General features: G+C 42.9%; 1 non-coding gene across 1 annotated transcript; it reads right to left on the reverse strand.

Moving 5' to 3' along the window:
• Positions 1-4,417: 4,417 nt before the first annotated feature.
• On the reverse strand, positions 4,418-4,489 carry trnag-ucc (transfer RNA glycine (anticodon UCC)). The gene has a single exon. It is a non-coding gene; the product is annotated as a tRNA-Gly (tRNA).
• Positions 4,490-7,234: the final 2,745 nt, after the last annotated feature.

Raw genomic sequence — 7,234 nt, forward strand, 5'->3', positions numbered from 1 at the left:
AGTTTAGGGAGAGTTCCGTTCGGTTTCATTCAGAGCATTCTAAATCAGTTACTTTTGTTTCAGCACTATTTGACATGGAGCCGTCACTCTCAATCCCCCGAGCTTGTGGCCGTTCGCATTCCACGGCTCTGGATATTTTGGCTGGTGCATGGTTGGAATGGAACCTCACCTTTTGAAAGGGACATTGTTTATCGTATATTCGGCTGAACTGATAAACGTGTCTCTGGCACCTCTGGTACAGTGTAAACAATTTTCACTCAGAAACCAACACAAGATCAAAAACAGTGGTAACAATGTGTCAACAAAATCTGCAACAGCGAGCGAATGCGCTCTTGTGTGGGGTTGCAACATTGCAAATTGAATGGAGAGCTGTGAAAATATTAACAGATAAAAGTGCCCCAACATGAAACTGCATTTGCCAAGACTTCTCCACTCACTCATACGATCGATACCTGTTTGCAAAATTCCACATCCTTATCACAATATGCTCCCCCACCTATTGCGTATCGCAGCATTTCACTCTGCCACTTCCTCCAAGTCATTCGGTCAGATAAAACATTAAATCCGATGACTAACCAGTTTGGATTTCACTAAATATATCTTTCCAACTTGAAAACTGCTCATTAATCTTGATTCGGTGATTTCTGTTAAATAGACAATGGACAGACAATGCTGCTTTATGACCCAACACCGAGAACTCCTTTCTTGTGCAACGGACTTTTATATAGCCCCTTATTGATTGCTTGCTAAAATTAAAATGAACTTTACTGAGCATCGTCTTGCACCAAGTCTGCAGGTCATGCTACCAAAGAAATCTGTCAGATTGTCATTGTATGTTTTTCCTTTCAAAAATGATGTTGACTCTGTTTGACTGTAATCTTCTCTTCTAAACTTTCTGCTGTTCTTAATTTGCAATGGTGGTTCACATTTTCGAAATGACAACAAAGACATTAGAGCAGATGGAAGCAATTTTACCCATCAAGTCAGCGACAAGTTTCAATGAGATCACGGCTGATTTGGTTAATCCTCAAATCCCCTTTCGGCCTCATCTCTGTGGCCCTAGATTCCCGAAGTGACCAAATGCCTGTCTTTCTCAGCCTTGCATGTATGCAGCCTTGACAACACTCTGTTGCAAACAACTTCACAGATTTGCTACCCTCTGAAAGAGAAAATATCCTCCACACCGAAGTCTTACATAATTGGCCCCTTCCGCTGTGAGGAGGCCCTCTGGTGCCACATTATCCCAGGTGTATATCAGAGTAGAAAAAACCCTCAAGGTCGGTCTGCACTGTCCAGTGCCAGCTCTGAGTGTTTGCAGCATTGCCTTTTTTGACTTTTGAATGAACAAATAGACATGAATCTTCTTCAAAAACACTTCAGTGGCTGTAATTTCGCTGGCAGTGTAGTGCGCTAGAAAGTCGAGTGCTTGATCACAAATATATCACTCTCAAAATGTTACCTCTGTTTCTCTTTCCACAGTTACCGCTGCACCCGTCGGTTTTCTGCAGTATTCTGTGAATTTACTGTGTACAAGTGCTGCATTTCATTAAATTCCTTCAATCACAGTCCTCTGGACACTGACTCTGTTCAGTGACAATACTTCCTCCTGATCGTCAATGTGCCAATCCCCACCGCTCCCTCCCCCATCAAGATAAACAGCTGCAGAACATCTTCAGTTAACTCTCTTGGCTCCAAAGAAAACCTCGAGAATCTCTCCAAATTCCCGGAAATCTCGACCCTGGACATGGTGCAAGGCAGAGGAGTGTTAAAGAGATTTTGGGAAAATATCAATTGGTAGGTGGAAAAAAATGTAAAAGAGGCAAACCATATAACCCAGTCTCCAACATTGTGAATCGTCAGAAACTCTGTGAGAAGTGAAATCCAAGGAGAATGAAGAACGGTGAACTGCCCGAATGAGCAGAGACAGTCAAGACCGCTTCCCCTTCTTTAAGAGGACAGACCATTAACTTTGATGATTCTCGTTCCCCTACATGACAAATACAAACCTCATCTAGACTCCGGGACAATGGAAAAACTCGGGACTGCACAAGGGACAAGAAGGCTTGAAGGGAGCTGGTCCCAGTTGGAGAAGAGTTGGTGCTCAGTGACATGGGTGTGTCTGTCGTGGATGGGATAAGACTGTTCCATAATGAATGTTCCAGACTTTATTTTGGAAAAAACAAAACTGATAAGAGGACACTTCTCGGTCTGAGAAGAACAGACTGAAATCCGTCACAGCCTGCTTTAGATGTTCGGGCAAGGCTTCAGGTTGGAAGTTTCAGCGTATTAGACCGTTAAATGAAAGGCTGGTGGTTCAAGACCTCCAAAGGCGACAGCGATCGTTGTTGTTAAAGCATCTGTTTTCTCTGCTGCAGGGTTTCTTGTTTCAAATGGGGGCAGGAAAATGTTCCTCAAACGGAAAATTTCCGTGTGAAAGAACCACAAAGAACTTTCTGCAATGGTTTAAAGGTTAATGTAATGAACTGTGTCCTCTGGGAATCTGAAACAAAATCAGAAACTGCTGACAAAACTATCTGGTTTGGCAGTACCTGTGGGAGATTATTGAGTTCTGATGAAGTTGTTAAATATTGTCCACGATTCTCTCTGCATGGATGCAGACCTGCTGAGTTTTGATTTGGAAAACGTATAGAGAATCACCAGGAGACGTAGAGTGTTCTTCAAGAAGTCAGTCTGTTATTTGCAAACGAAAGACCGTGACACCGAGAAAGCAGATTCTCGAAAGCTCTCGAACTTCATTTTCCATGGATTTTTATAAATGTTTCCCATGCTTTGTTTGCTTATCAGCATGTCTAAATATATTAATCATAGTACCTCACACTCGCTACACAATAAACCATTGATGTTAGTTCCCATCATCTATTTAATTGTTCATTCTACTTAACGTTATTCTCATGTGACGGTTAGATATTTAATGTCAGCTTTCGCAACAATGGTCTTTCATTCCAGACCCTACTTCATATTTTCCCGATGCCATAAATAGTTATTTATTGTCAATAATCTCAATCAGGCTGACTCTATTAACTATTAATTTGATACTTAATGTCATGTCCCAAATATTTATGTTCCCAATCGAGTCATAATGATACGTAACAGGAAGCCTAACTTTACTAACTGTAATCTAATCTCACCATCGAGACCTTTCAGCGTCAACCTTTCTTTGCTAATTGGTGTGAGAGAATTCCACTATTCTTATCTCATCCTGCATTCTACACACCCCTTGCAACAGATCGCCAATGGGGTTTATGCTTTAAGCCTTCCCTTGTTTTCATGCTTTAAGCCTTCCCTTACTTTCATGCTCTTTATTATCCATTAAAGCATTTTGTCATTCTGACCAATGGCAGTCATTCCTGGCACTGGATATACTGACGGTGAAGAGTCAGTGATCAGAGCGGACTGTCCCTGTAGTTCTGCTCCCGACTCTCCACCTCCCGCTCTGTTAGTAACCACTCAGTCTCCTGGGAATTGCATTGTTCCCAATTTTGCCGGATTCCAGGCCTTTAACCTTGGCTGAGCAGACAGTCGATGGTCTGAGGAATAGCATTCCCAAACGTCTCATGTCCGAGGTAATAAAAATTAATAACGATGTCTGTGTATCCTTCTCGAATCTGTGAAAATCATTGTTGCGGACTGTAGGAACATTTATTGACCGAAATTGAGGAGGTTTTGAATCAGATCAAACTCCTATGAGTTAAGAAGATGGTCTAGATCCTTTTTTCTTTTCCCCTGAAGGCAAATGTACGGCAATGCAATTCAATTGGTGAAACTTCCAGGTTTGAACCGAAACACAATTTACTCGCACTATCGTTGTAACACAAACAAAAAAAAAGTGTGGACTAACCCAACTCTATTGGAAAACTTAACGAAATGAAACATCATTTAACTACGAAACAGGCAATGTTCGAATATAGTAAAATTGCATAAACCATACAAAACTGGTCTTCCTGCGACCGGAATGATATTGTGAAACTTGAACGAATGAGAAAAAGGTATAATGTGCTGTTTGTAATTCTTAAGCTTCCAAATGGTTTTGAGGTGCGAATGTATTTTAACCTTGAAGATATTTGACGAATTTAAACCTCCTTCCTGTCCACGATAGAAGCTGCTGGATCTGTTCCGAATTTCCAGCGGTTTCTGGAATTATTTAAGGTTTCTGACGATAGCAATCTCTCACTTTTCCAACAAAACAAAACGAACCTTATGTTGCAAACAATATTCAAATAAGCAATGGGCAGCAGAGAGCAAAGCTTTCGAGCAACGCTGCCCGGATTGTCACGGCAATTAACAGGAACCATCGCCATGAAAACCCTAAAGCAATCTGACAAATCAATTTCGCCACAGAATGCAACGTTGGTGCTCAAGACCTTTCCTTGCAAAACCACAGGAAAAGCCACGACACTGCGATAGCCGGGAATCGAACCCAGGTCAACTGCTGGGAAGGCAGCTATGCTCACCACTACACCACCACCGCGCTAGCAGGCAAACTGCCGCTTTTCCTTAACACAAATAACAAAGCCTTGATAGTCACCAACTGTACTGGGGCTGAAAGCAAAACAAGAAATTGCTTGTAAAACGTAAACAGGTCTGAAAACATCAGAATAAGAAGCCTTCAGCCCTTAAGAACAATCACTGGGTCCAAAAGGTTCACTCCCCGCAAATGCTGCCGGACCTGCTGAGTTTCCACACTGTAATGTAATCTAATCTAATCTTTCCCAGCAATCTTTGTGCTGAATCTCAGATCTGCAACATCTGCAGTTATTTGTCAGATAGAAAACAAACGTTGAGACATTGAAGGGGATATTTGATCAGGTGATAGTCCTCTTCATCCACAGATATAGATGGGATGGAATATAGGATCATAAAATTCTTACAGTGTAGAAACAGGCTATTCGGCTCATCATGCATCCCACCAAGTCTCACCCTCTGCGCTATTCCTGTAACCCCGCATTTCTCATGGCTAACCATATAACCAACACTCACTTGGACACCATTGACTATTGAGCGTTGCAAATCCACCCTAACCTGCGCATCTTTGGACTGTGCGAGGAAACTGGAGCACCCGGAGGAAACTCACGCAGACACCGGGAGAGTGTGCAAACTCCACACACACAGTCTTCAATCAGACAGGGATCTGGATAATTGGAGAGGTTTCAAGAGGGAGTGCAGACTGGTGTGTGAATGATGGGCCGAAAGCCTGATCTCAGTGCTGTAAAGGCTCTACAGTAACATGATTCCCTACATCCTGCATTCAACACAGTTTGCATTTTGTTTTAATCCGTCCTGTTATTGACATTATTCTGAGTGAAATGTATAGAGAGAGGTTGTTTGCGCATTCACACAGATCTGTGTTTTGATGGGTCAGGAGCAACATACAAAACAACAACTGGCGGATGGAGAATTGAATTCCCCCTCCGAATCTGCTGATGACATGCAGGACCTGGAACGTCTCTATCACCATTCACTCACCACCCGCCGCGTGGTGGAAGAACGCCTGATCGTCCGCCTCAGGAACTTCCAACCCCAGGGCATCAATGTGGCCTTTACCATTTGCCTGATTTCCTCTCCGACCACCTTATCCCAGTTCCATCCTGCCAGCTCGGCACCATCCTCATGGCCTGTCCTACCTGCCAATCTTCCTTCCAATGTATCCGCTCCACCGTCCTCTCCGACCAATCACCTTTACACCCAGCTCCATCCATCAATTGCGCTCTCCGCTCCCTTCTCCGCAGCCCCACTCCCTCCCATTTATCTGTCCACGATGGACACTCCCAGCTTCATTCCCGATGATGGTGCTTTGCCCGAAATGTCGACTCTCCTGCTCCTCGGGTGCTACCTGACCTGCTGTGCTTTTCCTGCATTACTCTAATCTTGACACTGATCTCCAGCATCTGCAGTCCTCACTTTCAACTCACATGACTGAATTCCTGCCCCTTACAGATCGAATTGGGTCTCGTATTTTCATCATGAATTTCATTATGTTTAATATATTTTATTTTAAAAATCATCACAATATATTGATGCACTCATGAGCATGTAATGCATTTGGACAGAACAATGACTCCTTTCTCTGTGAACAAATAGAATTAAAGGAATCGGTTTGGAGAATGTTTTCTCTCACAGAAACAGGAATAGGGAGTTATAATTCTCTCTGAAATAAACACAGGCCATTCAGAGGAATCTGATAAGGTCATGCAACATCTGCCGAGAGAAGGGAAAGGTTAGCTCATGTTTTACGAGAGTAGGGGAATTCAGCAGAGCGGTAGGAAGCTAGAAAAGTAATAATTACTGAACAATTGGAATGGGGATAACCCTGAAGAAAGAATGAGAGGTCTATGCAGCCTGGTTACAATGTTCAGTCTTTTCTAGTAGTCAATCCAATCAAAGCTAGACTTAGATTTCATATTCAGTTTCCTGTGCAATCCACATATCCCGTGACTCCCTGAGAAACCAGCAATCTGTGTTTTCCAATCTGAAATGCACTCAATGAGGGTGCATCAACAATCGTCAGGGACAGAGAATATTAAAGACTCAGAGGCCTGTGAGTTAATCGCGCTCTCCTCATTTCATTCTCAAATAACCTGCCCTTTACACTGAGGGTGCTGTCAATAATAACCAAAAGATCTGTAAATGGTGTAACTTTAACACTGACTTATTTTCACAGATTCTGTCAGACCTGCTGAGCTTTTCCGCAACTCCTGAGACTGTGTTATCGTGTTTTAGATACTCAGACACACAGGATCAATTTCTCACCATCTACCCTCTTAAGCCTGTTCAGAATTTGATGCATTCAAATGAAATCATATTTCAATTTTCTCGAATATGGACACACCTTATTCAAAAGCTCGGCATTGGAGCACGTGGGTTTCAAACAGTGACCTTTATTTTGTGGTTCACTAATGTGTATGGCTCATTGCCGCTGGGTTCCCACGTAATACTCAGATATAATTGTTCTGGCGAAGTTGACGATGAGTTAGCGTCTTGAACTGCTGCCATTCATTTTGTCCATATAAACCCATAATGATGTAAGGGAGGAAGTTCGAGGATTTCCAACGAATGGCTCTTGTGGAACTGAGACGATTTTCCGAGCCAGGGTGGCGAGTGGCTTGATGTGGAATTGTCAACTGGTGTCCCGTGTATCTGCTGTGCTCAGTGTTCCACGCGATAATGCTGTGGTTCTGGAAGCTGCTCTGTGAGGAACTTTGGGCAATTTCTACAG

The sequence above is a fragment of the Chiloscyllium plagiosum genome, unplaced genomic scaffold (genome assembly GCF_037043375.1).
Source record: "Chiloscyllium plagiosum isolate Xiang-an unplaced genomic scaffold, Cpla_swu_hap1 HiC_scaffold_39, whole genome shotgun sequence".
NCBI classification, from domain to species: Eukaryota; Metazoa; Chordata; class Chondrichthyes; order Orectolobiformes; family Hemiscylliidae; genus Chiloscyllium; species Chiloscyllium plagiosum.